The 14,000-nt window shown below is 40.4% G+C and overlaps 1 pseudogene; it reads left to right on the plus strand.

Moving 5' to 3' along the window:
* Nucleotides 1-12,964: 12,964 nt before the first annotated feature.
* On the plus strand, nt 12,965-13,714 carry LOC128594750 (protein Mis18-beta-like; annotated as a pseudogene).
* The last annotated feature ends 286 nt before the right edge of the window (nt 13,715-14,000 follow it).

The following is a 14,000-nucleotide window of genomic DNA, read 5'->3' on the forward strand; positions in this document are numbered from 1 at the left end:
CCTGCTTGGAACTTCAGGAAGTTACACTATGTGAAAAAAGCCAATCCCCAAAGGTTATGTACTGCATGATTCCATTTCTCCAAAGAACAGGTCATTAAAATCAACGTAATGGTTATGTCAGTAAGGGAGGGAACTGGATGTAACTATAACAGCCCACCGCAGGTATCCCTGTGGTCATGAAAATGTTCTGTATCTGGCTGTACCAACCTCAATGTAGTTGTTGGCATATTGTGCTATAGGTTTGTGAGATGTTACCTTTGGGGAAACTGAATAGAGGGTACATGACTCAAAAGAAAAATTAAAGGTGGGGCAGAGCCTGTGGCTCAAAGGAGTAGGGCGCTGGCCCCATATACCGGAGATGTTGGGTTCAAACCCAGCCCCGGCCAAAAAGTGTGGGAAAAAAAAAAAGAAAGTGTAAAGTCTTGGAACCAGCCTGCCAGTCCTGGAGGTAAGGGTGGTGGGAGAGCAGTGCTGGTGAAATTTTGGTTAATTGTCTCCTTTTCTAGTGCTTTCTGATTTGTCACCTCATTTGGCAGCCCACCTGCCACTGTGACCTCCCCAAAACCCCAGTCAGTGCCTTGATTTCTGGTGTCTCAGGATGGCCTTATTCCAACAATAGAGCAGAAGGAGGGTTTTCCTTGTGTTCCTAAGGTTCCTGACAAAGGTAACTGCAGCTGTTGGTTGCTGGGACTTTCCCTCTTAGCTTTAACTTGTTTATCTATTTTTGCTTTTACTCACAGTGGTTCCTCCCCATTTTAGGGTTCAGTGTTAGGCTTGGTCTGTCTGTTGATGATGATTTCTCTGTCTTCAGAAATGGGAATATGGCCTTCCTCTGAGCCCAGATCACAAGACAGTTTTCATTTTGGAACAGTTCAGGGCCCATTGGCATCTGCACGTGGATCAAGCACATCTGCGGTACAACATCACTACCGTGTGGCAGCAAGAAGAAATGACAGTGTGGACCGAATAAGCTGCAAGCTGGACTGATCTCAATTTCTAAGTCTTTTGAATGGTGTTAGGTTGAATGGTGGTTGATTCTGGGACACTTTAGTGGGAGCCCATCTCAAAATAGAAGCAACAAAATTTCTAGCTAATCTGGTATTAGGGGCTGAGCAATTATTGCAAACAAATGAAATGTGCTCATATTTGTATCCTGAATTTGAGGAGGAGGTGTGCTATTAAAACAAGGTAAAATAGAGTTAGCACCAAGGACAAACATTACTTCTGGGGCTTTCCAGATTCTCACTTTTCATTGTATCCCTTGCCTTAATGAAATGTAAGAACAGGGTTAGGCATTCAAGTCAAAGATGCCGATTATAAAGGTAAGCCAATTATACATTTCCTCTTCTCCCCAACTCCCCATTTTCATATTAGAAAATAAAATGGAACATCATGGGACTAGGGTAGCCAAATTATTATAACTAAGCTATCTCTCGAAGAGGTAGTTGCTTCTGGTTTTACTCAATGCCATTTCTTTCCCTTCTGTTTGGGAAACTGACTCTTAGTAATAACATAGTTTTTTTGTTTTAGCCTGTGTTTTATGTGCGTATTAAAATATATATATAATGTAAGATTTGCTACATTAACCATTTTTAAGTGTCCTTTTCAGTAGCGTTAAAAAAGTATATTCACAATTTAGTATAAACATTACTACTATTTCCAAAACATATTTAACACCCCAAATAGACACATCATAGCCATTCAACAACTCCCCATTTTCCCCTCCTCCCTTTCCCTGGGAGGCTCTAATCTACTGTTTCCATGAATTTTTCTATTCTATATATGTCAAGATGAATAATTCCACTTTTCTCATTGATCGTTTCCCTTGAAAACCTTATTGGCAAGCTTCATCCATGTTGTAGCATGTGTTAGAACTTAGTTTTTGTTTATGGCTATGGTTTATAGTAGATACATATACCACAGTTTATTCATTTGTCTTTTGATGGACATTTTGGTTCTCTGACTATGGTGAATAATGCTGCTTTATGATTATTGTTACTGGTTGTATAAGTACCTGTTTAAATCCCTGTGTTCGATATTTTTTGGTATATAACAAGGAGTGATATTACAACAATGCTATGGTAAATCTCTTCTCTCTCTCTGGTATATATATATTCCTCTTTTGGAGGAATAGCCAAAATGTTTTCCACAGTAGCTGCCCCATTTTGCATTCTCGCCAACAATGTACAAGGGTTCCAATATCTCTGCATTCTCACCAACATTTGCTATGTTCCTCTTCTCCCCTAAATTAGAGCCATCTTAACAGGTGTGAAGTGGTATCTCATTGTATTTTAGATATGCATGTCCCTAATGACTAACAACTTTCTCATGTGCTTACTGGCCATTCATATACATACTTTGGAGAAATGTCTGTTCAAGTCCTTTGCCCATTATTTAATTGGGTTTTTTCCTGTTTTTTGTTGACTTATAAGAATTCTTTATACATTACAGATATAATGTAATGTGATTTGCGAACATGTTCTCCCATTTGGTAGGTTGTTAATCATGTCCTTGATAATCTCCTTTGATACACTAAAGATTTAAATTTTGATGAAGTACAATTTCTTTATTTTCTTGGGATTTTGTTGTTGTTGCTGTTTGCTTTGGCTTTTGGTGTCATATCTGAGAACCCACTGCCAAACCCAAGGTCATGAGGATTTACTCCTGTGGGTTCTTCTAAGAGTTTTATGCTTTTGGCTCTCATATTTAGGTCATTAGTTGTGAGAGTTTTTTGTATATAGAGTGACACAGGGGTCCAACTTCACTCTTACCCAGAGTGGTGGGAAATCCAGTGGTCCCAGCATCATATATTGAAGAGACCATTTCCCCCCATTGAACGGACTTAGCACCCTTCTCAAAAATCAATTGGCCATAGATGTGTGGGTTTATTGATGATCTCTGTATATCTCTTGCTGCTTTTAAGATTCTTTCTTTTGTCTTATATAGACATACTGTTTTGTTGCACTTCCCTTTATTGCAATTCACAGGTACAAACTGAAAGTTTGTAAGCAACTCTGTTTTGAGCAAGGTGACTTTTTTTTCAACAGCATATGTTCACTTTGTGTTTCTGTATCACATTTTGGTAATTTTTGTAATATTTCAAACTTTTTCTTTATTATTATGTCTGTAATGGCTATCTGTGATTAGTGAACTTTGATTGTTTGGGGGCACCAGGAACCATACCCGTTGAATATATCGTCAGTGTTCTGACTACTCCACTGGCTGGCTGTTTTTTCCATCTCTCTTCCTCTCCTTGGGTTTTCCTGTTACCTGGCACACAATAATATTGAAACTGGGTCAATTAATAATGGCTCCTAAACGTTCAAGTGAAAGGAAGAGTTCCATTTATTTCACTTTAAATCAAAAGCTAGAGGCTGGGCATGGTGGCTCATGCCTATAGTCCTGGCACTTTGGGAGGGCAAGGCAGGAGGGTGGCTTGAGGCTAGGAATTTCAGACCAGCTTGGGCACCATACTGAGACCTTATCTCTACAAAAATAAAAATAAAAATATTACCTGGGTGTAACGGTGTGCACCTGTAGTCCCAGCTACTCAAAAGGCTGAGGCAGAAGAATTACTTGAGCCCAGGAGTTCAAGGCTGCAATGAGCTGTGATCTGACCACTGCACTCTAGCTTGGGCAACACAGCAAGACCTTGTTTCTAAAAAAACAAACCCCCAAACAAAAACCTAGAAATGATTAAGCTTAGTGAAGAAGGCGTGTTGAAAGCCAAGGTAGGCTGAAAGCTAGGTCTCTTGCACCAGTTAGCAAAGTTGTAAATGCAAAGTTTCTGAAGGAAATTAAAAGTGCTACTCCAGTGAACACACAAATGACTAGAAAGCAAAACAGCGTTAGTGCTGGTATGGAGAACGTATTATTGGTAGGGATAAAAGACCAAACCAGCCACGATACTCCCTAAAGCCAAAGCCTTAATTCAGAGCAAGGTCCTAGCCCTCTTCAATTCTGTGAAGGCTGAGGGAGGTGAGAGTGCAGTGGTAAAATTATAGCCCACAGCAGCCTGGGACTCCTGGGTTCAAGCAATCCTCCCACCTACGCCTCCCAAGCAGCTGAGACTACAGGCACACACCACCATACGTGGCTGATTAAAAACTTTTTTGCAGGGGGCAGCGCCTGTGGCTCAGTGAGTAGGACGTCGGCCCCATATACTGAGGGTGGTGGGTTCAAACCCGGCCCCGGCCAAACTGCAACAAAAAAATAGCCGGGCGTTGTGGCAGGTGCCTGTAGTCCCAGCTGCTCAGGAGTCTGAGGCAAGAGAATCACATAAGCCCAAGAGCTGGAGGTTGCTGTGAGCTGTGTGATGCCACGGCACTCTACCGAGGGCAGTAAAGTGAGACTTTTGTCTCTACAAAAAAAAAAAAAACTTTTTTGCAGAGACAGAGTCTCACTCTGTTGGTCAGGCTGGTCTCAAACTCCTGCCTCAAGCAATCTTCCTACCTTACCCTCCCAACGTGTTGAAATTACCTATGTGAGCCACTGCGCCTGGCCTTGGAAGAAAATTTTGAAGTAGGGAGAGGTTTGTTCCTGAGGTTTAAGGAACAAAGTTGTCTTGGTAACATAAAAGTGTGATATGATGCAGCAAACATGAATGGAGAAGCTGTAGCAACTTATCCAGAAGATCTAGAAAAAAATTACTGATGAATGTTGCCACATTTAACAACAGATTTTCTTTCTTTCTTTCTTTTTTTTTTTGCAGTTTTTGGCTGGGGCTGGGGTTGAACCCGTTACCTCCGGCATATGGGGCTGGCGCCCTACTCCTTTGAGTCACAGGCACCGCCCTGTGACCGTCTTTTGTAGAGACGAAGTCTCATTTTATGGCCCTCGGTAGAGTGCCGTGGCCTCACACAGCTCACAGCAACCTCCAACTCATGGGCTTAAGCGATTCTCTTGCCTCAGCCTCCCAAGTAGCTGGGACTACATGCGCCCGCCACAACGCCCGGCTATTTTTTGGTTGCAGTTTGGCCGGGGCCAGGTTTGAACCCGCCACCCTTGGTATATGGGGCCGGCGCCTTACCGACTGAGCCACAGGCGCCACCCCTCCTTTTTTTTTTTTTTTTAAGAAACAGAGTCTCACTGTATTGCCCACAGTAGAGTGCTGTGGCATCACAGCTCATAGCAACCTCCAGCTCTTGGGCTTAGGAGATTGTCTTGCCTCAGCCTACCGAGGAGCAGGCACTACTGGTGCCCACCACAATGCTTGGCTATTTTTTTGTTGCAGTTTGGCTGGGGCCAGGTTTGAACCTGCTCACTATATGGGGCCAGTGCCCTACTCACTGAGCCACAGGTGCCACCCAACAACAGATTTTCAATGTACACAAAATAGCTTTGTATTAGAAGAAGATGTCATCTGGGACTTTCATAGCTATCAAGGGAAAGTCAAAGTCTGACTTTAAAGATTTAAAGGACAGGCTGACTTTCTCATTAGGGGCTAGTGGAGCTGGTGACTTTAAGTTGAAGCCAGTGCTTATTTACCATTCTGAAAATCCGAAGGCCTTTAAAATTTGTCCTAAATCTACTTTGCCTGTGCTCAATAAATGCAATAAATGGAACATCAAAGCCTGGACAGATATTTGTATGTGGCACATATGTTTATAACGTGGTTTACTGACTATTTTAAGCCCACTGTTGATACCCGCTGCTTAGAAAAAAAGAGATTACTGCTTATTTACAATGCACCTGGTCTCCCAAGAGCTCAGATGGAGATGTACAAAGAGGTGAATGTTGCTCACACAGCATCCGTTTTGCAGCTCTTTCATCAAGGAGTAACTTCAACTCTCAAGCCTTATTATTTAAGAATTAAGTTTCACTGGGCTATAGCTGCCATAGTGATTCTTCTGCTAGAGCTAGGCAAAGTAAATTGAAAACATTCTGAAAGGATTTACCATTCTACATGCCAATAAGAACATTTGTGATTCATGGGAGGAGATTAAAATACCAACATTAGCAGGATTTTGGAAGAAATTAATTCCAACCCTTATGGATGACTTTGAGGGATTCAAGACTTCAGTGGAAGAAGGAATTGCAGACATAGTAGAAATAGTTAAAGAACCAGAAATTATGGGGGCACCTGTAGCTCAGTGGGTAGGGCACTGGCCACATACACTGAGGCTGGTGGGTTCGAGCCCGGCCTGGGCCTGCTAAACAACAATGACAACTGCAACGAAAAAAAATAGCTGGGCACTGTGGTGGGTGCCTGTAGTCTCAGCTACTTGGGAGGCTGAGGCAAGGGAATCACTTAAGCCTGAGAGTTTGAAGTTGCTGTGAGCTGTGACGGCACAGCACTCTACTGAGGATGACATAGTGACACTCTGTCTCAAAAAAATAAAAAAAAAAGAACCAGAATTGTAAGATGTGATTGGATTCCTGCAATCCCATGACAATACTTGTGTGAACAAGGAGTTGTTTTATATGCATAAGCAAAGAAAGTGGTTTCTTGAAATGGAATCTACTCCTAGTGAAGACGCTGCGAACATCATTGAAATGACAAAGATTTTAGAATATCACCTAAATAAAGTAGATAAAGGAGGGCAGGGTTTGAGGTAATTGACTCCAATTTGAAAAAAGTTCTACTATGGGTAAAATGCTATCAAACAGCATCACATGCTATGGAGAAATCTTTTGTGAAAGAAAAAGTTAGTATGTGTAGCAAACTTTATTATTGTCTCATTTAGAGGAATTGCCACATAACCCCAACCTTCAGCAACCACCTCCCTGATCAGTTGGCAGCCATCATCTGAGAGGTAAGAAGACTAGGACTTGCTGGAGGCTCAGATAATTGCTAGCTTTCTTTTTTTTAGCAGTATTTTTAAATTAAGGTATGTACACTGTTTTTTAACATATAATGTTTTTGTACACAATTTATTATACTATAGTATAAACATAACTCTTACATGCACTGGAAATCAAAACATTTGTGTGACTCAGTTTATTGTGATATTCACTTTGTTGTGGTGGTCTGGAACTGAACTTACACAAGCTCCTCAGTATCCTATAATTGGTTTGATTATAATATGTCCCTATATGAGTCTCTGTGAGTTCCTACTTGGGGTGCACTGAGCTTCTTGGATTTGTAAATGCACATGTTTGATCAAATTTGAGAGATATTGGGGTGCTGTTTCTTCAAATACTCTTTCTGTCCTTTCCTCTTTCTCCACTGTCTGGGACTCCCATAAGGTGTATGTTTGTCACTTGACAGTGTTCCACAGTTTCTTTAGGCTATGTTCACTTTTATTCATTCTTTTTTCTTTCCATACCACAGACTTAATTATTTCAATTCTCCCCTGTTGTCTGATTCTTTTTTCTTCCTGCTCAAATCTACTATTGAACCTCTCTAGTGAATTTTTCGTTTCAGTTTTTCTCTTCTTCAGCTACATAATTTCTTTTATAATTTCTATCCCTCTTTATTGATACTCTCATTTTGTTCTTATGTCATTTCCCTGATTTCCTTTAGCTCCATGTCCGTATTTTCTTTTAACTCTTTGAGCATATTCAAGATACTTGTTTTAAAGTCTTTGTCTGGTAAGTCTAATGTCTGGAGTTCCTCAGGGAAATTTTCTGTCAATTTATTTAGTTTCTTTCAATAGATCGTATGTTCCTGTGTCTTTTTAGGCTTTGTGATTGATATTATTATAAGTTATTATATTTTTGTTTTTCAGAAACTTTAGGCAAACTATTGACAACTCTAGCATGGGGCAATGGCACATATAACCATTATGCACAACAATTATGGACACCCTTATGTCACACAAAACTTAAAAGTTAAGTTTTTATTAATATTAATAAATTAATAAATATTAATAATTTATTAATATTTTTTAATATTAATATTTTCTATTAAGACAAAATATAGTAGAACTTATCTAAGTTGACCACCCAAGGGACTATAACAAACTGGTCAACATGCAGAGGTGGTTATTATAAGGAACATAGGTTAACACAGACATACTATACTAACATGTACATGTGGTGCATGTCCAGTCTCATATGGACATCCTTATGTCACACAAAACTTTGTCAATTGATCAAAGCAATCTTTGAGTCTAGTTTTCTCTTTTGTAGGACCTATCTAAATGAAGATAAAAAAATTTTAACCACTTGCATTAATCTAGGATTTAGATATAGTTGGCTCTTCACATCTGTGGGTTGTAATATAGTCCTTCTTCTGATTCAACCAACCATGGATGGAATATATTTTTAAAAGTAAAAAAAAAAAAAGATTCAAGTTTTAAAATACAGATAAAAACTATTTACATCATATTAAGTACTATATTACATTACATTAAGTACTATAAGTAATTATAGAGATTATTTAAGTATAGGGAGGACATGCATAGGTTATATGCAAATACTATATCATTTTATACAAGGTCTCAAGCATCTGTGGATTTTGGTGTCTGGGAGGATCCTGGAACCAGTCCCCCAGAGATACCAAGAATCTTTTATATATATATTTGAACATTAAATCACCTTCCAAAACTTAAAACAAACTTTTTATCAAGTAAACAATCTTTAGGCAAAATAGTCTGTACCAGTGTCATCTTTCAAGTATCAGTCGTTCATCAGCCACATTCCTATTAAGACTGACATAAATTTGACCAGATCATGTTTCTGAATAACTCACATGCCTAAACTAAACATTAGGTTCTCATGCACAGCCTGTCTTTCTTTTCACAATGTCTAATTTTTTTTACATGTGCTGGACACCTAACACTTATAAATTTCTATGGCATTTTTACTGTGTAGAGAATATTTTCAAATTGTATCACACAACTTGTGAAACTGGATAAGACGGTAAATGTAAGACCAAGTGTGGACACTGAAATCTTAGACTCAGCACTCTTGTTAACATATGGTTTTCTTCTAAGGAGTATAGGTTCCTGACATGAAGCTATTATCACATTATTGACACACAGCATTTAGAAATATGTCATTGACAGCAAATAGTTAGGTCTAGAAAATTCTCAATGTGGTAAAACATGTGCTTTGAAATGAATATGTGGTTTGTTTGTTTGTTTGTTTTCAGAGACAGTCTCACTTTATTGCCCTCGTTAGAGGCTGTGGCCTCACAGGTCACAGCAACCTCCAACCCCTGGGCTTAGGCCATTCTCTTGCCTCAGCTCCTGAGTAGCTGGGACTACAGGCATCCACCACAACACCTGGCTATTTTTTTGTTGTTGCAGTTTGGCTGGGGCTGGGTTTGAACCCATCACCCTCGGTATATGGGGCCAGTGCCCTACCCTCTGAGCCACAGGTGCTGCCTGAATATGTCTTTTTTTTTTTTTAAGTTAGTTTTTATATTTTTATTTTATTTTTTAATTTTTTTGGAGACAGAGTCCCACTATGTCGCCCTTGGTAGAGTACCATGGCATCATAGCTCACAGCAACCTCAAACTCTTGAGCTTAAGAGATCTCCTTCCTCAGCCTCCCAGGTAGCTGCAACTACAGGCACCTGTAATAATGCCTGGCTATTTTTGTTGTTATTGTAGTTGTCATTGTTGTTTAGCAGGCCCAGGCCAGATTTGAACCTCCCAGCCCCTGTGTATGAGGCCCTAACCGCTGAGCTACAGGCACTGAGCCAAATGTGTCAATTTTAAACTATCAAACTTTCTGGTTTTCTTAAAAAATAAGTCTTGGGGGACCCATGATCGGCACCCTCCCACCTCCAGAAGAGCTGTGCAGGGACCCATAATCGGCACCCTCCCAGACCTCGGGAAAAGCTGCGCCAGGACCTGTGATCGCACCCTCCCGGATCCCGGTAAGAGCAGCGCTGGGACCCTCCCAGATCCTGGTAAGAGGTGTGCAGGAACCCGCTACCCCACCCGCTGGGCCTCCCCATGCCCTGACCAGGAACTCCGGAAGCCGCGCAACCCCACATCCTCCCTCCTGTACCCTCTCTGCCTCCACACCACCCGCTATTCTGGCCAGGGATTCTGGTAGCCACATGCCTTCCAGAGCCCTCCCTGCCTCTGCACGGAGGCCTTCTCCTGGCCAGAGACTGCTGGAGCCTTGGACCCTCTGTGCCGAAGTCACTGGGCACCAGGCACTCCCAGAACTGTGTGCACACCCCGCCCTGTTGCTGGATCCAGGGGTGTCACACTCTGGAGCTGCTCCCACAACCAGAACTCCCTGGCTGGGGCAGCCCCAGAAGAGCTACACAGGGTCACTCCCTACAAAGATCCAGCAACAATAGAGGGATCCCCCAAATCTAATCTCAGAGAGACACCACCCCAACCCTGAGGACGGCCAGAGGCAAAGGTAAAAAACAATCATGAGACGAAATCAAAGGAAATACTCTGGCAATATGAATAATCAGAGTAGATCAACTCCCCCAAGGATCAATGGGAGGCAGACACAGCATAAGATCCCATGCACAAACAAATAGCTGAGATGTCAGAAATCAAATTCAGAATCTGGATAGCAAATAAGATCAAATTAGCATTCCAAGCAGTAACCCAAAAGATGTCTCAAGAATTCAACGAATTCAAAGACCAAATGACCAAAGATTTTGACACATTGAGACAAAAAGTTACAGCCCTCAAAGATCTGAGAAACACAGTAGAATCCCTCAGTACAGAATGGAGCAAGCAGAAGAAAGGATTTCTGACATGGAAGACAAAGCTTTCGAACGTTCCCAAACTCTCAGAGAGGAAGAGAAATGGAGGGCAAAAACAGATCATTCTCTCAGAGAGCTCTGGGATAATTCGAAGAAAAATAATATCCGTCTTATAGGGATCCCCGAAAGTGATGAAGTGGCTTCACAAGGCACAGAGTCTCTTCTCCATGAGATTATGAATGAGAACTTTCCAGACATGCCAAGAGATTCTGAAATTCAGATAGCAGACAGTTTCAGAACTCCAGCACAACTCAACCCGAATAAGACATCTCCCAGACACATCATAATCAATTTCCCTGAAGTTAATATGAAGGAGAAAATTCTGAAAGCAGCCAGACGAAAGAAAACCATCACTTACAAGGGCAAGAATATTAGAATAACTGCAGATCTCTCTGATGAAATCTTTCAAGCTAGAAGAGGATGGTCATTGACTTTTAATCTCCTAAAACAAAATAACTTTCAACCCAGGATCCTGTACCCAGGTAAACTGAGTTTCATTTATGATGGAGAAATTAAATACTTTAACGACATTTACATGTTGAAGAAATTTGCAACAACTAAACCAGCTCTCTAGGATATTCTCAGACATATCCTCCACAAAGACCAGCATAATCCTCCACCACAAAAGTAAATGCTTCCAGAAAATTTTGATCAAATTCCTACTTCCACATTTGCAAAAAGATTAAAAATGTCTGCCGGACTCTCGAAAGGCTTATCAATAATCTCAATTAATGTGAATGGTTTAAATTGTCCTCTAAAGGGGCACAGGTTGGCTGACTGCATACAAAAACTCAAGCCAGATATCTGCTGCATACAAGAATCTCATCTTACATTAAAAGACAAATATAGACTCAAGGTGAAGGAATGGTCATCTATAATCCAGGCAAATGGAAAGCAGAAAAAAGCAAGCATTGCAATCCTATTTGCAGATGCAATAGGCTTTAAACCAACCAAAATAAGGAAGGCTAAGGATGGACACTTCATATTTGTTAAAGGTAATACTCAATACGATGAGATTTCAATTATTAATATTTATGAACCCAACCAGAACACACCTCAATTTATAAGAGAAACTCTAACCGACATGAGCAACTTGATTTCCTGCACTTCCATAGTAGTTGGAGATTTTAACCCCCCTTTAGCAGTGCTGGATAGATCCTCCAAAAAGAAGCTAAGCAAAGAAATCTTAGATTTAAACTTAACCATTCAACATCTGGACTTAACAGACATCTACAGAACATTTCATCCCAACAAAACTGAATACACATTCTTCTCATCAGCCCTCGGGACATACTCCAAAATCGACCACATCCTAGGCCACAAATCCAACCTCAACAAATTTAAAAAAATAGAAATTAACCTTTGCATCTTCTCAGACCATCATGGAATAAAAGTTGCACTCAATAACAACAGGAATCTGCATACCCATATAAGAACATGGAAGCTAAATAACCTTATGCTGAAGGATAGATGGGTTCTAGACGAGATTAAGAAGGAAATCACCAAATTTTTGGAACAGAACAACAATGAAGACACGAATTATCAGAACCTCTGCCTTCCTCAAGAAAACAGAAAGACAGGAAGTTAATAACTTAATGGGACATCTCAAGCAACTGGAGAAGGAAGAACATTCCAACCCCAAACCCAGCAGAAGAAAAGAAATAACCAAAATCAGAGCAGAATTAAATGAAATTGAAAACAAAAGAATTATACAACAGATCAATAAATCCAAAAGTTGATTTTTTGAAAAGGTCAATAAAATAGATAAACCTTTGGCCAACCTAACCAGGAAAAAAAGAGTAAAATCTCTAATTTCATCAATCAGAAATGGTAAAGATGAAATAACAACAGACCCCTCAGATATTCAAAAAATCCTTAATGAATATTACAAGAAACTTTACTCTCAGAAATATGAAAACCTGAAAGAAATTGACCAATACTTGGAAATACGCCACCTACCAAGACATAGCCAGAATGAAGTGGAAATGTTGAATAGGCCTATATCAAGTTCTGAAATAGCATCGACTATACAAAATCTCCCTAAAAAGAAAAGCCCAGGACCAGATGGCTTTACGTCAGAATTCTACCAAACCTTTAAAGAAGAACTAGTACCTATATTACTAAACCTCTTCCAAAATATAGAAAAAGAAGGAATACTACCCAACACATTCTACGAAGCAAACATCACCTTGATCCCTAAACCAGGTAAAGACCCAACAAGTAAAGAAAATTATAGACCAATATCACTAATGAATATTGATGCAAAAATACTCAATAAGATCCTAACAAACAGGGGGGCCTGGTGCACTTTGGAAATTGGGGCGTAGGTTGTAAAAGATGGTGGATCAGGAGCAACCACATAAGTGGTGCAGTTCCACACTACCTGGGGGTGACTGTAATGATAAAGCTGGAAGCATGATGGATGAATCTTCCTTTATGACCTCCATGGAGTGGTACACGCAGGTGGTGAAGGGATCCTCCCCTCTCGGCCCTGCAAGACTGAAGGCGGAGGAGCCAGCATCTCTCCCACAGCTGCCCGGGTGGCTGGAGCCCGAGAGGTGCGCAGTGTTCCAGTGCGTGCAGTACCACACCATTTTTGCCGACTCTGTGCACCTTGCCTGGGACCTGTTGCAGTCTCTTGGGGCCATGGTCTTCTCCAGAGTCACAAATAACATCCTTTTGGAAGAACCCTTCCTAGTTGGTATTGAAGGATCACTTAAAGGCAGCACTTACAAACTTTTATTCTGTTTGGAGTGGCATTCCCATTGGTTTCCATCTATATTCTACCCATGCTGCCCTGGCTGCCTTGAGAGGTCACTTGTGCCTTTGCAGTGAGAAAATGGTATGCTATCTCTTAAAAACAAAAGTCATAGTAAATGCATCTGAGATGGATATTCACAATGTACCTCTACCAGAAAAGATTGCAGAGCTGAAAGAGAAGATAATGTTAACACATACTCACTTAAATTCACTAATGAAGATTCTGGAGGAAGTGACTCTTAATCAGTCTAAGCCAGAAAACTGATTCAGAACCAAGGCTCAAGTATCAGCTTCAGGATTCATTGCTGACTTCAATAACAGGTGCTATTTCACAGGGGTGTATGTAGTTAATTATGTTTACTGCTAGACTGATTTTTTTCCAATTGCTTTGTGAAGCTGTTTTTAGATTAGAAACAAAAGAGTCTTCTGTCCAGGTTTCATAGCTATTTGCCTTAAGAACTTAATTTACCTTCTTATCAATTTCATAATACTTATCTCTGCACACATCTTTACTACAAATTTAGGAATTAGGTTACAATGTCATGTGTGTTTTCTTATCTAAAGTTGCTTGGTTTGTCTGAAAATAGAGTTGAATGGTTTGATGTTGACTACT

This window comes from Nycticebus coucang, chromosome 9 (assembly GCF_027406575.1).
Source record: "Nycticebus coucang isolate mNycCou1 chromosome 9, mNycCou1.pri, whole genome shotgun sequence".
NCBI classification, from domain to species: domain Eukaryota; kingdom Metazoa; phylum Chordata; class Mammalia; order Primates; family Lorisidae; genus Nycticebus; species Nycticebus coucang.